At 39.1% G+C, this 21,252-nt stretch overlaps 1 protein-coding gene across 2 annotated transcripts in view; it reads left to right on the top strand.

Moving 5' to 3' along the window:
- The window catches only part of unc5db (unc-5 netrin receptor Db), a 265,211-nt gene that overhangs the window by 191,091 nt on the left and 52,868 nt on the right, over positions 1 to 21,252 (top strand). The window lies entirely within an intron of this gene.

The raw sequence follows: 21,252 nt of genomic DNA, 5'->3' as shown, positions 1-21,252 counted from the left end.
AAATAAATGCTCAATAAATAAATAAGCATAAAATTAACTGCCCCCAAAAATACAATAAACAAATAAATGTAGGTAGAAATTAAATTATACAGTGAGACATAAATGTATATATCTCTTTTAATTAGCTTCTTTATTTATTCACCTTTGTAATAACTACCTTATTTATTTATTGTCCGTTATAATCTTCAACTTTATTTATTAATTACTTATTTTTTTAAATGTATTTATTTCTGTGTGTGTTTAAATTTTTTGTCTGTTTTATTCTTCCGTTGCATTTTCTACTCTATTTATTTTCACCCCTGGTATTTATTTCTGCCTGTCAATTTTACATTTCTTCATGCATTCCTGCCTCATTATGCAAATGAGGAGGGGCTGGTCTTAAGGGGTCAACTTCTGCCCATTGGTTGGTTAGCATTTTACTGCATCGGTCGAATCTACATGCCACCGGCCACAGTCACAACAAAGATGGCTACCTACGATGAAGTTGTCAGTGAGCTGAGGCATTTAGCAACTGTTTTTGAAAACAATGCTTGTTAAGGTAGGCAGGTTATAGGTAACGGAGGAAGGTAATAACGGCAAGCTCAGCCGACGCTTCCTAAAAATAATCATTGTTCACGAGTCCCGCACCTCGAGTCGGAGTCGAGTCTGAAGTCACTGTGTGTGCGACATAACGTTACTTTCTATGCATTCTTGATTAGTTCCATAACTTTGTAAATTAACAAAAGCTAGCAAGGGTTTGCCTTTCTCCTGTGTCATTCTTGTGAATTGGTAACGTTACACACACTGGTTCTATTGGCATCACATGTAATGGTACACTCACCTTATGTCATTCTCTGCCATCCAACGATGAACTGTTGTTTTGCTGACTCCAAAAAGCCTTGCAATGGCACCAACAGGCAAACCCCCATGTAAAAGTCCTTCCACGGCGTCCACAGGCAGCATATAAGCAGGGCCACCAGCTATCCCAGGTGTGTGATTAACGTTAGCGACCGAGTTAAGAAGATAGGCCGCTTCCTCCAGATTCTGAAAAACTACATTGTCGACATCTGTGTCCATGTGTGCCGCTAACTGAAACACACGTTCTGTCAGAGCGTCTAAACGAAAAATTATAAAGTCAATACTTATAACATTAGCATTGTTTTCAAAAACAGTTGCTAAATGCCTCAGCTCACTGACAACTTCATCGTAGGTAGCCATCTTTGTTGTGACTGTGGCCGGTGGCATGTAGATTCGACCGATGCAGTAAAATGCTAACCAACCAATGGGCAGAAGTTTACCCCTTAAGACCAGCCCCTCCTCATTTGCATAATGAGGCAGGAATGCATGAAGAAATGTAAAATTGACAGGCAGAAATAAATACCAGGGGTGAAAATAAATAGAGTAGAAAATGCAACGGAAGAATAAAACAGACAAAAAATTTAAACACACACAGAAATAAATACATTTAAAAAATAAGTAATTAATAAATTAAGTTGAAGATTATAACGGACAATAAATAAGGTAATTATTACAAAGATGAATAAATAAAGAAGCTAATTAAAAGAGATATATACATTTATGTCTCACTGTATAATTTAATTTCTACCTACATTTATTTGTTTATTGTATTTTTTGGGGCAATTAATTGTATGCTTATTTATTTATTGAGCATTTATTTATTTCTGTATTTATTTTTAAATATGGTAGACCTGGTCCTCCATAAGTGGCTACCTTACTTATAGGCCAGTAAGCCGATCATCACGGGGGATTTATATTTGCTAATAATATGTTGGCTTTATGTTAACACATTAACATGTTTTACATTTTTTCACATTTACGTTTTTTAAGATTATAAAATAATTTATAATAATTTAGAGGCCCCCCTTCAGTGACTCTCTGAACGGTTCCGGACTCCCTGTTGAAGATTGGCTTAGAACATAAAAACACAAATATGTAAACAGGAAATATCTTCATTTAGCTACAGATAACCAGAAATTCCCTTCCTGCATTTTCAATAATTAAGTGCATAATGCATTAAGTGCATTTAGTGAATTTACTATTGCTTTGAGTCAGCTTTCCACAACTGCGACTGCACTCTATACAAGGCCGCTAGCATTAGCAAGCTAGCCTACAGCCCTTAGTCTGAATTTGCACAAGATTTTAAACACATAATCTTTCTGACTGATATGTAAAAACAATCTAATAAGCTGCTTATTTTAACTCTTAAAATATAGCATGTATGCTCAGTTTTAAGGGACATTTCTAAAAAAATAATGAGGGTTGTTTGTTTTTCTCGTTTTAATTTTGTGACTTAATTAGCTGTTTTCACCCCTCTACACACTGTAGTTTTTATCAAATGTTATTCAAACTGGAAGATAAAGCTTGACCGCGGTGCCAGTTTTAATCATGTGACCGTTCTAATAACATAACTGCTGCAGTTTTAAACACATAGTTAAAAATGTAAAAAGAAGTTTAAGCAACAAAAATACTTGGGGTTGCTGGCGGAGCTCTGAGCATGAAGGCTGCTGTACATCTGATAAATAAAACGCAACTTCATATGTTTTGTTGGGGAGGCATTTGGAAAACTTGGTAGGACCTTGTCTGCACCTCTGCACATTATTTATTAATATGTAATTTTGATTGTGTATCGTATTCTCATTTGTATGGCGTTCTTAGTTTTGTACTTTTTAAACATGCTCACATGGTCATTTCATCTTGTATGATTTTTGTCTTGTACTTTGTGTCATGCCCTGTAAAGCGCTTTGTGGCTTATGTCTGTGAAGAGCACTTTAGAAATCAATTTGACTTACTTACTTACATACGAACTAAAGTAATTTATTTTTAAGGGTTCTGTTATTCTACAGTATTGAAAAAACAAAAACGAAATCAAAAGCCTATCAGAATCCCAAAATTGAAACCTGAATAACAACCCAAACAAACAATGTTCTCTGCACTGTGGAATATGTACAAACAATACAGTTAAGATTACAGTAATAGCTGCAAACCAGTTGCCATACCAGTGATGTAACCCTTTAGAAGCATTTATAATGAAATTTTAAGAAAAATAAATCACTGTTACCTCCGTTACTGTCTGTGCTTTAAATTATACTGTGATAAAAATGTTAGGCCATAATGACCAGCCCAATCCCCACAGCATTATCCTTTAACCATTAATAATAAATAATTAATAAATGCAATCATTATCAGTAAATAAAGAAAAGAAAAGAAATAATAAATGTATTTGTGGGCAGTAGTGCAGGCAGACATACAGGGGGTAGATATGTGACCCTCCCCATGGCCATCCTCATGTCACTGTGTTTCCCAGGCTGTGGGACAGATGGGTCCAGGACCCACCACAGATTACTCCCACTTCTATAGGAGTCCTTCAGATGTCATTGGCGTTCTTTTCCTGAAGCCCCTCACAAGTGGTGGTCTGGACTTTGATGTCACAGCTGCTGTGGAGAGACTCACATTCACAGCGCGTGAAAATGGGGGCTCTGTAATTGCGTCCTTCATTTAGCCAACTGACTTGTAGGAACCAAAGTCAAGCCTTCAATACTCCAATCTCTTTTTGTCCCTACTACTCTGCAAAGAGTCAATATGTAGTTATGTACTCCACTCAGTGTCAATAATGTAGCGCTCTGGGAGCGAGTCACGACCCAGGAAGCTTGTTTAAACGATGATGAATCCTGTGATGAATTGAGCGGGGTGCACTGATGGACATGCACTGCGGAATAGAAGGCACAGACGTCTCCCGAGCCCTTTCATCTTGGTAGTACAAGCATTATGTATTCTGATCACAGCTAGGTAATGACCCTTGGATGGACTGAGCTTCTCTTCAGGGGTTTTGCACGCTCTTCCCTGCAGAGAGCCTCCAGTTTCCTCTTAAGTGTCACTATTTATTCACACTGCTCCGCTTGAACAAAGTCCACAAAATTCACACACATTAGCGATTAAAATGGGTTTGTGGATAGCCTTGACAGGCCACTGAAATAACAAGATGCAAACAGTATAGAGTGAGTTATGCCTGTCATGAGAGTTTTTTCATTTGAGTTCAATTTTGAAAGCAGTCGGTCATTTTTTTCCCTTTAAAAGAATTGCGTTTTTACTTAATTCAAAGAATGCAGAGCGGCTCTACTTCATTCTAAATGTGGTAACAATATGCTTTACAGTACATAGAACCCATTGATTACTAGCATTTGCAGCAAATCCTCTTTAGGCAATGTTGTTAAAATACATAGTGCATGTGTAATCCATGACGCCTTTATAAATCTTTACAAGAAGGTCTAGAGCTGCCTTCATGCATGTTATACATTCTTACCTGCCTACATACAGTGCCTGGTTTCTCCCACTGGTTTCTCCACCCAGAAATAGGCACTAACAGCTGGAACACACCACACGTGCAGCTATTTTTATTGCTGTTCCCAACCTGTCGCGTGACTATGTGACATAAAAATGATGTAGATCTTGCTGGCAAGCCAGGATTTAAAGTACGCAACCGGAGGTCGGGCACCACTCTGTTTTTTTTCAGCGGTGCACAACATAGCGAACACAGGAAGCATCGAGGAGATCGAGGGCAACTGGATGCCAGGACTCTCAGAGTGACTCCAAGTCTCTCTTGTAAACTTTCTAGGTTAAGATGAGTTCTTTTATGGTGAATGAAAGGCTTTATCCAACAAAGTAGGTCATCAAATCGTTCATCTCTTCGTCTATCATCCTCATTTCTTTCATGAGGATTTTGAACTCACATTATTTACAGTCAGGTCCAAAAATATTGGGACATCAACACAATTCCAATCTTTTTGGCTCTATACACCACCACAATGGATTTGAAATGAAAAAAACAAGATGTGCTTTATCTGCAGACTTTCAGCTTTAATTTGAGGGTATTTACATCCAAATCAGATGAACGGTGTAGGAATTACAACAGTTTGTATATGTGCCTGCCACTTTTTAAGGGACCAAAAGTAATGGGACAATTGGCTGCTCAGCTGTTCCATGGCCAGGTGTGTGTTATTCCCTCATTATCCCATTTACAAGGAGCAGATAAAAGGTCCACAGTTCATTTCAAGTCTGCTATTTGCATTTGGAATCTGTTGCTGTCAACTCTCAATATGAGATCTAAAGAGCTGTCGCTATCAGTGAAGCAAGCCATCATTAGGCTGAAAAATCAAAACAAACCCATCAGAGAGATAGCTAAAACATTAGGTGTGGCCAAATCAACTGTTTGGAACATTCTTAAAAAGAAAGAACGCACCGGTGAGCTCAGCAACACCAAAAGACCTGGAAGACCACGGAAAACCACTGTGGTGGATGACCGAAGAATTCTTTCCCTGGTGAAGAAAACACCCTTCACAGTTGGCCAGATCAAGAACACTCTCCAGGAGGTAGGTGTATGTGTGTCAAAGTCAACAATCAAGAGAAGACTTCACCAGAGTGAATACAGAGGGTTTACCACAAGATGTAAACCATTGGTGAGCCTCAAAAACCGGAAGGCCAGATTAGAGTTTGCCAAACAACATCTAAAAAAGCCTTCACAGTTCTGGAACAACATCCTTTGGACAGATGAGACCAAGATCAACTTGTACCAGAGTGATGGAAAGAGAAGAGTGTGGAGAAGGAAAGGAACTGCTCATGATCCAAAGCATACCACCTCATCAGTGAAGCATGGTGGTCGTAGTGTCATGGCGTGGGCATGTATGGCTGCCAATGGAACTGGTTCTCTTGTATTTTTTGATGATGTGACTGCTGACAAAAGCAGCAGGATGAATTCTGAAGTGTTTTGGGCAATATTATCCGCTCATATTCAGCCAAATGCTTCAGAACTCATTGGACGGCACTTCACAGTGCAGATGGACAATGACCCAAAGCATACTGCGAAAGCAACCAAAGAGTTTTTTAAGGGAAAGAAGTGGAATGTTATGCAATGGCCAAGTCAATCACCTGACCTGAATCGGATTGAGCATGCACTTCACTTGCTGAAGACAAAACTGAAGGGAAAATGCCCCAAGAACAAGCAGGAACTGAAGACCGTTGCAGTAGAGGCCTGGCAGAGCATCACCAGGGATGAAACCCAGCGTCTGGTGATGTCTATGCGTTCCAGACTTCAGGCTGTAATTGACTGCAAAGGATTTGCAACCAAGTATTAAAAAGTGAAAGTTTGATTTATGATTATTAATCTGTCCCATTACTTTTGGTCCCTTAAAAAGTGGCAGGCACATATACAAACTGTTGTAATTCCTACACCGTTCATCTTATTTGGATGTAAATACCCTCAAATTAAAGCTGAAAGTCTGCAGATAAAGCACATCTTGTTTGTTTCATTTCAAATCCATTGTGGTGGTGTATAGAGCAAAAAAGATTGGAATTGTGTTGATGTCCCAATATTTATGGACCTGACTGTATGTCTGGCATTATTCAAAGGACGAACATTACACCTTTTTCTTTGTTTCTTTGCAAGCACGCTCAAAAGCGTCTGTTCTTCCTCGTCCATTGACTGCAATATCATCTAGCCCCTGTTGATGTTAATGCTGCTGCCAGTTCTGCTATTGTTTACCCTTTTCTTCTTCTTCTAGTTCGTAGAAATAGCAAAGTCGGTAGCCTTTCCTCAGTTGCGACACCTCTGTTTTGGAAAAGACTGCATCTAGTGTCACAACCACCACACGCAAGTATAAATAGTTACAGCACTCCCATGACATTGCACTGTTGCGCCACAGGTTGGGTGAGTATACCGAATGCTTAAGAAGGCCCAACCGCACAACACGCACGTATCTACGCTACACTTACGCGTGCGTTCCAGCTGTGATACATCAAAAAGTAATACTTGCTCATCAAATAAAATACAATACACTGAATATGCTGAAAATTTATTTTTACTCTCAGAGGTTGTATTACACGTACAGTAACAAGTGTAACGTATGTTGTTATCTGCATGTATGACAACTAACTAACTTGGCAAAGAAGTGTCCCTATAGTGGCGGAGCGACTAATTTCACCCACCCAACATGTCTGGTTACACTGGTTACAGAAAATTAGCCAAACAAAAAAGCATTGTGCTTTCTTACAACGTGACAAGAGCGTGTTAATTAAAAATGTAGTTACATTTTTTTTAATTTAGAGAGCTAGCTTGCTTTCTTACCAGCATACAGTCCCTGACAAAAGTCTTGTCGCTTGTGTACAAATTGACCTGAAGTGCCGCTGAAATATATTTCTAATCAAGATTTATTTACAAGAAATGGCTCATTTTAATCCCAACAGCTTTTCTATTAATGTTTCAGTGCAAAAAGAAACTGTCAAAAAGAATTCTAATATTCACAGCTTGGTAAAGCCCACTGAGTCAATTTTTGCAAAGACATAAGTGTTGTCGGCTTGTCATATGAGCTTCACCTGTGACTAATTATGGATCAATTAGGTCTCAGGTGTGTATAAAAACAACCCCAGTACACTAGACCTTCACATCAACTGCAACTAGACCTCTGCAAGATCTGCATGCCTAAGAATCACCCTGAGACTAAAGTTTTGATTATCAAGAGGCTGAAGACCAGATCCACTGCTGATGTGGCAGACACCTTCAATGTGTCTCAGCGTCAAGTACAGAGGATAAAAAAAACATTTGAAGACACCGGAGATGTTTTTGACAAGCCCAGGTCAGGCAGACCCTGCAAGACAGCTGCTCGAGAGGACCGTTTGTTGGCTCGAAAATCCAAGGCCAGCCCATTTTCCACTGCAGCAGAGCTCCACCAGACCTGGTCCCCTGAAGTCCCTGTGTCAACCAGAACGGTTTGTCGGATTCTGTCTCGAAATGGCCTCCATGGTCGAATCAGTGCCCAGAAGCCAGCACTAAACAAAAGACAATTGAAAAACCGTGTGGCATTTGCCAAGGTCCACAGCCTGCTAAGAGGATGGACGCTGGAGAAGTGGAAGAAAGTGGATTTTTCAGATGAATCTTCTGTTGAATTACACCACAGTTGCCACAAATATTGCAGGAGACCTACTGGAGCCCGCATGGATCCAAGATTCACCCAGAAAACAGTGAAGTTTGGTGGCGGAAAAATCATGGTCTGGGGTTCCATCCAGTATGGGGGTGTGCGAGAGATCTGCAGGGTGGAAGGCAACATCAATAGTCTCAAATACCAAGACATCTTAGCTACCTCTTATATTCCCAACCATAAAAGAGGCCAAATTCTCCAGCAGGATGGTGCTCCATCGCATACTTCCATCTCCACTTCAAAGTTCCTCAAGGCGAAGAAGATCAAGATGCTCCAGGATTGGCCAGCCCAGTCACCAGACATGAACATCATTGAGCATATGTGGGGTAGGATGAAAGAGGAAGCATGGAAGACCAAACCAAAGAATATTGATGAACTCTGGGAGGCATGCAAGACTGCTTTCCTAGCTATTCCTGATGACTTCATCAATACATTGTATGAATCCTTGCCAAACCGCATGGATGCAGTCCTTCAAGCTCATGGAAGTTATACAAGATATTAAATTTGAATCTCACAGCACCACTATTTAATTTACTGACATATTTTAGTATTTGTAGTAAATTTGTTCAATTTATGTATAGGCGACAAAACTTTTGTCTTGCCAAAATTTGACCTTTCTGTCTTGTTTAAATAATAAATCTTTTTTTAGTTAAACTAATTTCTTTCAGTGCATTGAACATCATTTGGGAGGGTTTTAGCTTTTCATATGAGCTATTTCTTACACCAATTGATTAATTAAAAGTCAGGTTAATAGCAGGTGTTTCTACAAAATAGATAAGCAACAAGACTTTTGTCAGGGACTGTAAATATTACAGTCTTTATATTAAATATGGAATGGGATGTTAGTTTATTAACGTTCAATTTTTTTGTAATGTGTAGGTATTTAAAGATCTTTTATGTTTTCCTTGGATTGGGGTGGCACCTAAATCAGGGTTGCAGCTGCCATGGTCTTTCACAACGCACTGCTGTGCCCCTCTACATCATGCTGTGCCCTACTATGCTCCGCAATGTCCTGCTGGGCCCTACTTTGCCACGCCATGCTATGCCCTGCAACCCCATGCAATGCCATGCCCTGAACTGCTACAGCAATTATTTCTAGTCATAATTCCACTATCTTCATTGTCACTTTCCATCATTCCATCCGCTATAATTATGAATCATATTTCTCTGTGTCTGTATCAGTATCAGTGTCTGTGTCCAAACTGGCAGTGGCTGATACCACCCAACAAGAGCCCTGATCTGTCCGAGGTTCCCTCACTCTCGTTTTCAAGCTGAAAAGCCAATTGGATTAATTGGCTAACGCATGGTAACGGTCTCTCACCCAAGCCAAAACATAGCGCATCTCAAGTGGTAGAGCTGTCGCCTGCCAATCGGAAGGTTGGTGGTTCAATCCCCGGCCCTTCTGTCCCACGTCAAAGTGTCCTTGGGCAAGACACTGAACCCTGAGTTGCCCCCAATGCTGTGCCACCTGAGTGTAAATGTCTGTGAGTGTTTATCTGATGAGCAGGTGGCACCTGGTACGCCAGCCTTGGCCACAGTATGAATGTGTGTGAATGGTGAATGGTTCCTGTACTATGTAAAAAGGCTTTGAGTAGTTGTCTAGTAAGACTAGAAAAGCGCTACATAAATACACAGGGACGTGCGCAGTCATTTAGAGGGGCCATTGCTCTAATCTACAAAAAAGAACCCCACCCACCCACTCATACTATATATATATTTTATAAAGAACAATTACAACATGACTACAGCTAGTAAAGTATTTTACTCGATCCCCAGGTTCTCAAATGCCCTGTGAACTTAACTAACATTAGGATATATACCTTTTTTTTTAAATGCAAAGTTCCTTACATTAGCCAATTGGGATATTAATTTATCATCTAATACCAAAATAAGGCATGACTGGAGGTAACTACTAGAACTGTTGGGTCCTTGTAAATTCTGGAGTGTGGTCTAGACCTACTCTATCTGTAAAGTGTCTCAAGATAACTTTTGTTATGAATTGATAATATAAATTAAATTTAAATTAAATTGAAATTGAACAAAATAAGGCAACTTTCAAAAATGTCACATCTGATTGTTGGTTGAGAACATTAACATAACTCATTAACAGTAACATATTGACTGATTCAAGAGCCCAAATCATCACATCCCTGAGCCTCTCTCTTCTCAAACACACACTCATGTAACGGACGTAACGTAGCTACATTAGCCTGCTGCTGTTACATAGGCATAGTCATTAGCTTTGGTTGATAACGTAGCATTTTACCTTAATATAAGACAATGTTGCACTACATGATGCAAACGTTACAAGCTGAAGCTGCACTTTCTTCAAAGCTCAAGTGGATTTTTTGGTTACTATTCACAGGGTATTTGTCATAATCTCCATAACTTTAAACATTCTGTGTGTGAGATTATAAACAAAGTCACGTGACTGGGGGCCGAGGGCATCGCTGAGGGCAAGATTGGATGACATAGCGATTTATTTTGATTTAACTTAAGTAATGACTGATGTATTATCATAATAATGCAGCAACAATAAAAAAAATCCAAAAACAAATAAAGAAAAGTTTATTTAGGCTCTTTCACCAGCGGGGCAACTAAGCCAATCAAGGCAAACGGGCAGTTGCCTGGGCATCAACAACTTATACCTGTGCACGTCCCTGTAAATACAATCCATTTACAATTACAATTAGGTTCACATCACAATAAATCACCGCTGAAGTGTTTTGGCACAAAGCCTTCTTCTGAGTCTTTACAGAGAATCTCCATTGTTTAAGCGCAACCTCCTTTTTCAACTCTGATTTTATCATTAGCAGATGCCTTTTTAAAGAACAGTAAATATTCAGCAGGGGAGTAAATACATTTCTAAGATCTCCAACTTTACAAGCAACCAATTGAGCAAGTGCAAAAGTATCATTACAGGAGAGTATGATACGGTACAAAATAGTAAAAGAGAAACAGAAGTATTACCCTTCCCCAACAAAATGCATAGTAAATGATTTATTTTAGATATTTCAAATACACAAATGCGAGCCCCCAAAGTAATCAACTTCGTCAAAGATACTGTATGCTCAAAGATATGCTGAAATAAGGCAATCATAAGGCAAACTCAAGCCAATCAAGCAACAAGAGATGGGCGTATTGACCTGAATGTAACATTGCTTTGTAATACTTAGACAATGTGTTCCACTAACACAATGTAGTGTCCCTTGCAAAGGTTAACTTAACAAAACAATTGACCCTGTGCATTACAGCAACAGACACATTGTATAACTACATTCGTCAGCTAAATGTTACCAGGTAAAGTAACAATTTAATTGTGTTTAACCTGGGAAAATAAAGGCTCACATCCGCCAACAATGCAAAACAGAACTGTGGCCCAACCTTCAGACTGGACAAATTTAACACTGTCAAAATTTAGAGGGGGATGCCAACAGCCCCTCACGTTTTGGCCTGCCTCGTGTTTTGTTAAATCTGATCGGCTCAGCCTGACGCTCGGCCAAAAAACTTCCAACTGCTTCCCTGAATATCACCCCATGGTATCACAGAGAAAACTGAAAATATTGAAAAGACAAAAATTGGTGAAGATGAAAACAAAATGTCCAGCACATGAGGTTAAAATAATTTGCCTTTAGTTTGAGCAAGATGCGGCAAAATGCACAAAAAATTTAAGAGGACACAAAAAAAAAGGACAGGTGCCCTGTTGGCCATGTTGGGCAATAATATGTGGGCATTAGGTCAAAGTGGGTTTAAGAGGGAAGAGTTAAGGCATTTATTATCAACTCATTAATATATGCTTATAATTTGATTTATTGTATTTGTCTTTTGTTTTGTCATTTTCTTTGCATGTAAATGCAGTATGCAAAGTATAAGATATAAGATATAATATATAAGAGATGATGAGATTTAGGGTGACTCCAGTCATGGTGGTGATGAACATGAGAAAAAGGATGAAGTGGAGGAAGAGTAGGAGGAAGACAAGCAGGAGGAGTATGGAGCAGGAACCAGCAAGAACACAGTGAAAATATGCTGGATAGACAATTGTTTTATGAATAGAAATAAAAACATATAGAAAGAGTTGTATGATTATGTTTTAAATTATATAAAACAGAAGATAGCATCTACTATTGCCTTTTTGTAATGGCTTGTTGAATTAGAAATCTTTGCTACTTTTTAATAGTTAGTTGTTGGTAATTGTATGTCATCTCGCTAGCTTTCAATCACTGTCTACATCCTGGCACGCCAAAGGACATGCAGAGAATTTTGTCCTTTCTTTTCTGCTGTAGCATCCAGCTCCAATCCCTGTCCAACCTACTTCTCCACACCCTGATAGAGCTCTATTAAAGCTTCTTTTTTTTTTTTTTTTAAAGATGTGTTCTTGGAGCTTTTCAAAGGCTCATCTAAATCTTTTGAAGACACGGTTTTGCTTAGGTCAGACAAATTCCATTTTACTCCAAGGTTTTATGGGTGCTTTGTATTGAAAAATAAATCCCTCAATCTACTGAAGCAGAAACAGTTTTGTCCTGGTGGGCAAAAAGATTTTAATGATGAAACTAGTTTCCATACGCTTTATGAAAGAGGCTCGGCTGACCATTTGGGACATAATGCTGTATGTTATTTACTGTTGTCTAGACACTCCCGATTAGGTATTATAAATCGCAAAGTGCATTGCATTGCAGAATCTGTTCCATAGACAGCTAAAATGCATAGACTGTGAAATTAGTGGACGTAGCATCTGTGACGTCACTCATTGGTTTGTGGACTGGCTTGTTGAAGCCTTAAGCTTTGGGATACAAGCGTCACTATCTTGGGTTGTTTTTGCAACTGGATGTGATGATTTTTGAGAAGATGGAACTGGGGAAGATGACAAGCCATTATGCTTGCAGTGGCACTGTGCTAAGTTAAATGCTTAAGAGGGAAAGTTGCTGATTTTCAACCCTTCTGAAGCGAGTCATCCAGTGGAGGTTTTCCCCATTGGATAAAAACAGACATCCGGGTACTGCCACCATTCATCTGCATGTATGGCAGTACTGCAAATCCGCAAACTTGCTCTTAACCCTCATGTTGTCCTCGGGTCAAATTGACCCGTTTTCCTATATCAATGTTCTATTTAACTACCCAATTGTAATGACCCAAATAATACTCTTTGGCAAGTATAAATCTCTACTTTCATTAATTTGGGGGTTTCTTATTCAATTTTATAGCATTTGAACAAAAGATTAAAGTGGTTTTGCAACAGTAATGAGTATAAATTGAAATATTCCAGTCTGTGATTATCCATCAACATACTTTCCTTTAATTTTAGTCTGCTTTTCTAACTCAAACATTAGGTATAATTTTCATCAAAAAAAGTGTTAAAAAATGGGACAAAAACAAAAGAAAAAGTTAAAAACATTGATAAAAAAGCCTCAATAAAAGTGTTGATTTTCAATTTTGATGGGAAGACAACACAAGGGTTAAGTTACCAGCTAACACTAGTGGTAACTAGCTAGCATTGTTAGCAGAATGCTGAATAAGGAATTACTAGGCGACTAAATGTCTAAATTAACTTTGATAGGGTGAAAACACACAGTGAGAGATTGAGATTAAAACACAGAAAACACCCAAAAACAAGTTCACCACTATTTTAATGTACATATTGTCATGGTTAGCATTGCTAGGCCTCTGTCCTAATTGACATCTCTTGATTTGAGTTGAAGCTAAGGTGACCAGACGTTTCCGGGGACTGTCCCCCCCGGTCTTTTCACTGTGACTGACAGACCCGAAATTGGAATGAAAGAAAGAAAGCATTGACCAAACATAGCCGATAGTTGCTCACCCTACATACGCAGGCTCAAGACAGCCAGAGCAAGCGCTGCTCAGAAATGACTGATTATTTACATGGAGTCTGGTGGGTTTAGCCAACGTAATTTCGGACTTTTTTTAAAAAAAGGAATCTTAATCTTTAACAGAAAAGTCGACCTCCTTAGAAATCTTAGACTTAGAATGTTAATCTGAGTCTGTCAGTAGCAAAACATGCACTTTTATTAACGTAAATACAAGCTGGACAATTATCCTATTAACTTACATTGTAGTTTGTTTCTCTGCTGCCGACTGCAGTAATGTCATTTAATAATGCATCAATGTCAAAGGAAAATATTCCCTCAATAGTTTTTATTGTATCCGATACTCAATGAGCTGTTGCAGGAAGAAGCCTGGGGGGCTCAGTCTAGCGTCACCGTTTTAAGTTTTACAAAAATAAAATCATGACGTGTTTTGGAGGGATACGCTTCTGAGCTGAAAATGTCACCTTAGTTTAATATGGTCCCCTTAGTTTAAGCTATATTATACTTTATTAATCATGCAATGAGAAGTAAGCCTGTTTTCAAATTAAGGTCAGGGCCACTATGTCATGTATGTATGGTAAGTGTAAATTGTTGTGTTTTCAGTCTATTGTTTGCAATTAAGTATGTTATTTACATAGAAACATGTACAAATAAGTGCAGATATAATGAGAGGGTGACATCACATAAGTCCCACAGTAAAACAGGCAAGTGAAAGGAATGCCTTTGTCCTCAACATCCTTGTAAATGGGTAGACAAAACTACATCTGGAACAGACAACATTTTAGATTAGATTTTGATCTCAGTTTGAAGTTAGACAGCTATTAAAGTGTAATGTTACCTTGGCACATAGAGTTGTGTGCTCTGGACTGAAACTGTGAGTGATATCTCCATCCAGGGAAATGTGCTGTGAGATCTATGGACCATGAGAGCTTAAAGCTGGAGCTCTCCATCCAGAAATGCAGACCTATATATACATGTACAAATGGAGTGATATCACAAGTGAAGGGGCTGCTGCTGTCCGTGAACAGGCGCCCCAAGCATTTGGGGGTCTGGTGCCTTGCTGTCACCTCTCCAGTCCACACTCTGTACTTGGGGACTTGGGGGCAGTTCAAGTCCCCATGTACCACATGGGGACATGAACCACAAACCTCTGGTTCCCAAGCCAGTTCCCTACAGATTAAGCTTCTGCCACCCCCTATTGTATTTTAAAACAAATATGACCATAATTTACAAAGTTAGCATCATTCTGACTTAAAGAAGACTTGAAAATAGCGGTTGACGCCATAACCAACTATGAAAATGTTTTTGAGGTAACAAATCAAGTGAAAAGGAACATGATTTCCCCATGGACTTCATTATTGAAACAGACTTCTTTTTCTAATGAATGGAGTTCTGTCAGGTCCCTTAAGTCAAGAACACACAGACAACAATAAAATGATTTAAGAAGTTTTATTGAATAAATTGCAATTCAAGTTGATAAAATTCCAAATTAAATTGTTGGTGGTATGGCTCTGTTCAGGGAGTCCTCTGAAACTTTCATGAGCACCATGAAATAGCCGAGAGTCAGATGACAGCAGCAGCATTAGGGGATGCTCACACAGTTTAAGACTGGGAGAAAAGGCAAGCCCGTGGGCAGAGGTACAGCAGTCGCCAGGGAACTTCTGGGAATGAACTCCTGGGTGGTGTCATCTCACTGAGGCCGGTGCCGGTGGTGCCACTGGTCAGAGACAGTGGAGACCGCTGAAGCTGAAATGAACACTGATGGAGCAGAGATTAGTTTCGATGAAGGTCTGATGGTGGAGTCGTATCAGGGAAGATTGAATATCAGACTCCGCTGGGTAACCTGCAGGAGATGCATTTAGGAACATGGCTACCGGCCCATTTTGGGACAATAGGCCTGCCAGCCGCCTCGAGATTTTTACGTTTCTGAACTTGCTTTTTCCTGGAGGACTGGGGAGGAGGCACGGCCAGAATGTCAACCGGCGGAACAATCAGAGAGTCACAGATAAGAACAAATAAATCCTCGTGAGATGCGCCATTCGGAGGCTTGATAATGTTCAAGAAAAAGGTTTCCATTATCTTGGTTACAGGCCAATCGCCAATATAGGGATGATCAAAGGTTTTACTCGCCAACTGCCGGGAGCTTCGATGGACGGAGGCGTTATCATCCTGGGGAGAGGCATCCTGCCCCAGGTCTGGTTGAATCGGCAATGGCTAGGTGTCATCAAAGGAGTGGATTTGCCAGGGATCCTCCTCAACAGCGGAGGAAGTCATGGCCATCAGCAGGGTGATTAGGACCAGATGTTTGGAGCAAATGAGCTTTGATGTGCGGATGGAACAGGTTACAGTTAGGAACAAACTGAATATGCTTTAAAGAGGGCGCCCTGTTTGAACGTAGCCATTAAACAGTGAGGGGAGTTGCCCAGCCGATCCCGATCAGCTGATGCAGCTCAGCTGGTGTAGGTCAGCTGATGAGAGAGTGTTGTTGGCCAGCGTTAGCAGCGTCTTGATTACTTAGCCTGCCAGAACTGACGCTAATGCTCAATTTGCGTTATTGCTAGAAATTAGATAGAATGCAGTTTTAAGGCACCTTTCACGCTGGCTTCACTTTTCAGGCCCGGAAGCTTTGTCCATTGTTTTTTACAGGCTATGCTAAAATGATAATTTAATATACATGGTTGTCAGTACAAATGCACCAGTGCGTAGGTGTGACATGGCTTCCTGCTTGGATGCTTGGCCCTCTAGTCAGAGTACATGCTGCTTACAGTGGCTGACCCAGCTGATATGTTTTTTTTTTGGATTTGGAGTGCCGGGGCAGCTCCATATATCTCACAGCACATATCTCAGGTTGGATACATCACTCTTGGTTTCAGTCCAGAGCACACAACTCTATGTCCCCGCCAAGGTGACATTACACTTTAGAAATAATAGCTATCAAACTTCAAACTGAGATCCATCTTAATCTGAAATGTTTGACTGTTCCAGAGGTAGAATAATTCATCTGTCCATTTACAGTATATTGAGGACAATGGCATTCCTTCTACTAATCTGTTTTAATGTGTGGTGTATGTGATGTTCTTATATGTCACCCTGTCATTCAGCACTTTTCTTTTACATGTTTTATGTGAATAACTTACTTTATTGAAAACAAGAGACTGAAAACACAACAATTAACACTCACCATACATTCTGACATAGTGGTGCTGGCCTTTATTTAAAATCAGGTTTACAGTTGCTTATACGCCTTTAGTTCACATTTACCTTGTTATTAATTTTATTAGATTTCAGTAGAACATTTCACTATTTACTGCTCTGCGCACATTAATTTAGCTTTTAATTGATTTGATGCTGTTTGCCATTCGTAAAAACCTCGTCCTCGTTTACTTATTTGTCAACTCCGCAGGTAACGTCATCTACACTTATGTGGCGTCACGCTCATCGTCTGTAAATCAATCATGTCAAAACATGCACATGCGGTTGCATGACGCTGTGTTACCATGTTTCTGTTAAAACCTCAATGTTGTAGTCCATGATCCATTCATGAATGGCGATCCTCATCCGAAGTTCATTTTGTTTGCTATCAGTCTGAAGCCCTGATACACCTGTATTTTGGCAAATGTGGTAAGTATACTTCAACAAATTTTACTTTGACAGACAAAGCACAAACATATATCTCTAACCAATCCACAGAAGCAATTAAAAACAATCACCACTGTAGATGTTTCTATGGCTACTTAGATTTCAGTATTTTCCTGTGCTAATAGAAATAATCACTCATTAAAATTCAAACTATAAAAATTTTAAAGGCAAGTTTACTTTTTTGACTGTTGGTGATGCTGAGAATAGCTCATGGAGCATTCAGAATTGAAAAGACTCCTGTAGGAAGAATATATGTGCTTATTAGATTTTAATATATTCTGCCCATTAGATTTTTTACAAGGGCAAATTTTGGCCCAATATTGGTCCCAGAGGAACCAAGTGATCCTTGTTTAAAACCATGAATTTTAAATGCAAATTTCTTAGAAATCGGAAAAGTTGTTTTGGGTCTTGCAACTAAACAGAGCGCAAACAGATGGGCAGACTGCCCAACATTGATTGACATTGCAACCCCTACGGCCCCACCAACCATATCTTCAAAATAAGACCATATTAATGACATGACAAGGTTGTATTGTTTTATTTTGAGGGCAATATCTTCTACGAAAAATTTCAAAGTTTGTATTGAAAGGATGGGGATTAAACTTGACATTGATTTTAGTATGATTCTCATCTTTTCCATTTTTTGTTAAAATAGACCTCTGACTCAGCTAACACACACACACACACACACACACACACACACACACACACACACACACACACACACACACACCACACACACACACACACACACACAATCTCTTCTTTATTTGTTCTCTATTACTTTGTTAAAACAAGAAGAGCAGACAAGAGTGTACAATTGACTGCTAGGCATTCATGTTCCTTTGAAGAACTTGTTAACAATTACTATGAAAAGTAATGACAAGCTGAGTAAACAGCACATGGAGATGGACTCTGAAACACAGTTAAACCAATAGACAACGAAATTTGCAAAAATGACATATTGTTTTGATGACTTTTAATAGTAGTAGTAGTAATAATATATAATTGCAAATAGTTGTTAAACAAGAATTTGTCCTAACAGTGTCCAACATTTTATTTCATGTTTTTTTTAAACATGATAAAACAATCTAAAGCTGCAAAGATGAATCAATTAATTGATTAGTTGTCAACTATTAAATTAATCGCAAACTATATTGATAATCGATTAACCGGTATGAGTCATTTTTTTAAATTCTCTGATTCCAGCTCCTTAAATGTGAATGTTTTCTAGTTTCTTCAGTCCTCTGTGACAGTAAACTGAATATCTGTAAGTCGTGGACAAAATGAAACATTTGAGGACGTCACCTAATCGACTTTATTTTTTTTTGACCAAGCAACCAATCGAATAATCGAGAAAATAATTGTTAGCTGCAGCCCTACAAAAATCACTGTCCAAAAGCAAGAAAATACAAAATAACACCTCAACTTGGCAAAACATACCACGGTTTGTATGCCAATTGCAGCGGTGCTTCAAGCATTTATTCAACTTGTTCTGTGATTCCAGACATTATTTATTGTTATTTAAATAGCAATCTCAATGACATGGGACCAAATAGCATAGCGAGTTGTTTCAAGAGCCTTGTTGCTTACCTTAATTTTCCCAGTCAAGTATGTTGCACAACACCAAGGTCTTGGATTAGAGATAAGTGGTATCAAAGTTAGTTCAATAGTCAATATGATTTTATTATAAATCAAGACTGCCTGATGCTTTTTAAACTGAATCATAAAAAGCTTAAGTTATTGTTAGTGTTTTACAAAGCTGTTCTTTAAATCAAGTGACTTTGCCAGTCCTTGATTATGAAGCTGTTTTGATGAATGTTTTGCAGTTACAGTTTTTTGCGATTGCTAAACGTCAGTGAGCACAACTGGAGACAAACTGACTACAGTCTGCAGAGCAGCAGTTCATTCGGACCAAACTGTTGTCCGTTTTTCATACCTTGAACACAGTTTCAAAACTCAAACACCTATCGGGGGAACAGAACATTGGATCTCTGCTATGGATCTATCAAGGGTGCCTATAAGTCTGTTGCGGGTCCTCCTATAGGATTTTCTGACCATAACGTGGTGCATCTTCTCCCCACATGCAGATTTGTGCTGCATAGCAACAAAGTGCAGTCACGTGTGGTGCAGGTGTGGAATGAGGAGAGCATTTTGGCCCTACAGGGCTCTTTTTACTGTACCGACTGTTCCACTTTTTAAAACTACAATGAGGAATTGACTGATGAAGTATGCAATTATATCTCCTTCTGTGTGAACAGTGTGATTCCAACTAAGACCGTTGTTACCTATCCCAACAATAAGCCCTGGATATCTAAAGAACTGAAACATCTGTTAAGGAAAAAGAGGACTGTTTTCAATAGTGGTGACAAAAGTGAATATAGGAAGGATGTGAGAGCTGAAATAGTAAAGGCTAAACTTCAGTATAAAAGATCTGAGTGTGATCTCAGATCTGTGTGGAATGGCATGAAACTGATGACAGGTCTACACAAAGGCACTGGCACTGTGTCCTCAAATGGTTTTAATTCTGATGTTCAGCTAGCAAATGAATTAAAAAGCTTTTATATGAGATTTTCTAACAGTGATTTAATGTGAAAATCTGTCAAATGAGTGAGAATTTGGTCTGTGATTCTCCTGTTTTTGATTTTCATATTGACGTAACCAAGGTCAAATCATTATTTGAACAAACTAACGTTCGAAAAAGTCCCGGCCCTGACAACATTAGTGGTTGAATCCTTAAGTCTTGTGCTAGTCAGTTAAGTGAGATCTTTAAAGTGATTTCCACTCAATCACTCCAGACGCATACAGTTCCAAAGATGTGGAAACATTCTACAATCATTCCTGTAGCTAAGTTTAGGAACACTTAGGTCTTAAATGACTTTCGATCTGTAGCTCTCACCTCATTGGTGATGAAGACTTTTTGAGAGGTTGGTTAAGCAGGAGTTACTAAACCAGGTGGAGGAATAGTTAGACCCTCTCCAGTTTGCTTATAGGGCTGGCAGAGGTATTGAGGATGCAAAACTTCCATTGTTAAAATCCCTTTACCAATATCTATACTCCTCAAAAACTCATGCTAGGCTCCATTTTTTGGACGAAAGCACAGTGGGACAAGCAGGTGAGAGACTACAAGGAAATAAAGATGAAGCTAATGGAGGGTGCTAATGTGTGCATTTATTAAGCCCGCCGTCTTCTCTCCTGGCCCAATCTGCCCCTTTGCACGGCTCCCCAGGTCCCCAAGGAGTGAGTAATTCCTCACTATAAGTAATGCACCTCATCTTGGGACTTAATAAACCGCCATATGGAGCCCTTCATTGTGGTGACAAGTAGAATGGAGAGAGTCTGCTAGCCTTGGATGCTTCTTTTAGAATGCTTGGACACTTCTTTTATTTATATATACTGTATATATGCTGTATATATATATATATACAATGTATATGTATGAATATATACTGTGTGTGTGTATATATATATATATATATATATATATATATATATAGGATGTGCCTGAGGCCTAAAACATTCACTGCCAATGACTAGTTTACCAGTGTTTAAGCCCCCAATGTCTCCTACCAGCCAGTGCTCCCTGAAGATAAAGATAGTGTTAGGGCTGGGTTAGGGTTAGGTGCCTTGAAGTCAAAGGTCGCGAATTTCAAAAAAAAAAAAATTATCAAAAAAATAAAAATATTAAAAAAATAATTATGGCATTGCAGTAGACAGTCAGTCCTGTGGTATATAATGTGCCATTTAAAGTGCAGTGCTTTGGCCTAAATATGTGCGCTAATGTTTTGTTAATTAGAACACAAAGTACAGCTGACACTGAT

Source organism: Etheostoma spectabile, chromosome 5 (assembly GCF_008692095.1).
Source record: "Etheostoma spectabile isolate EspeVRDwgs_2016 chromosome 5, UIUC_Espe_1.0, whole genome shotgun sequence".
In the NCBI taxonomy this organism is placed as follows: Eukaryota; Metazoa; Chordata; class Actinopteri; order Perciformes; family Percidae; genus Etheostoma; species Etheostoma spectabile.
Note: the sequence above shows the minus strand (reverse complement) of the source record. Positions and strands in the feature narration are given on the sequence as shown.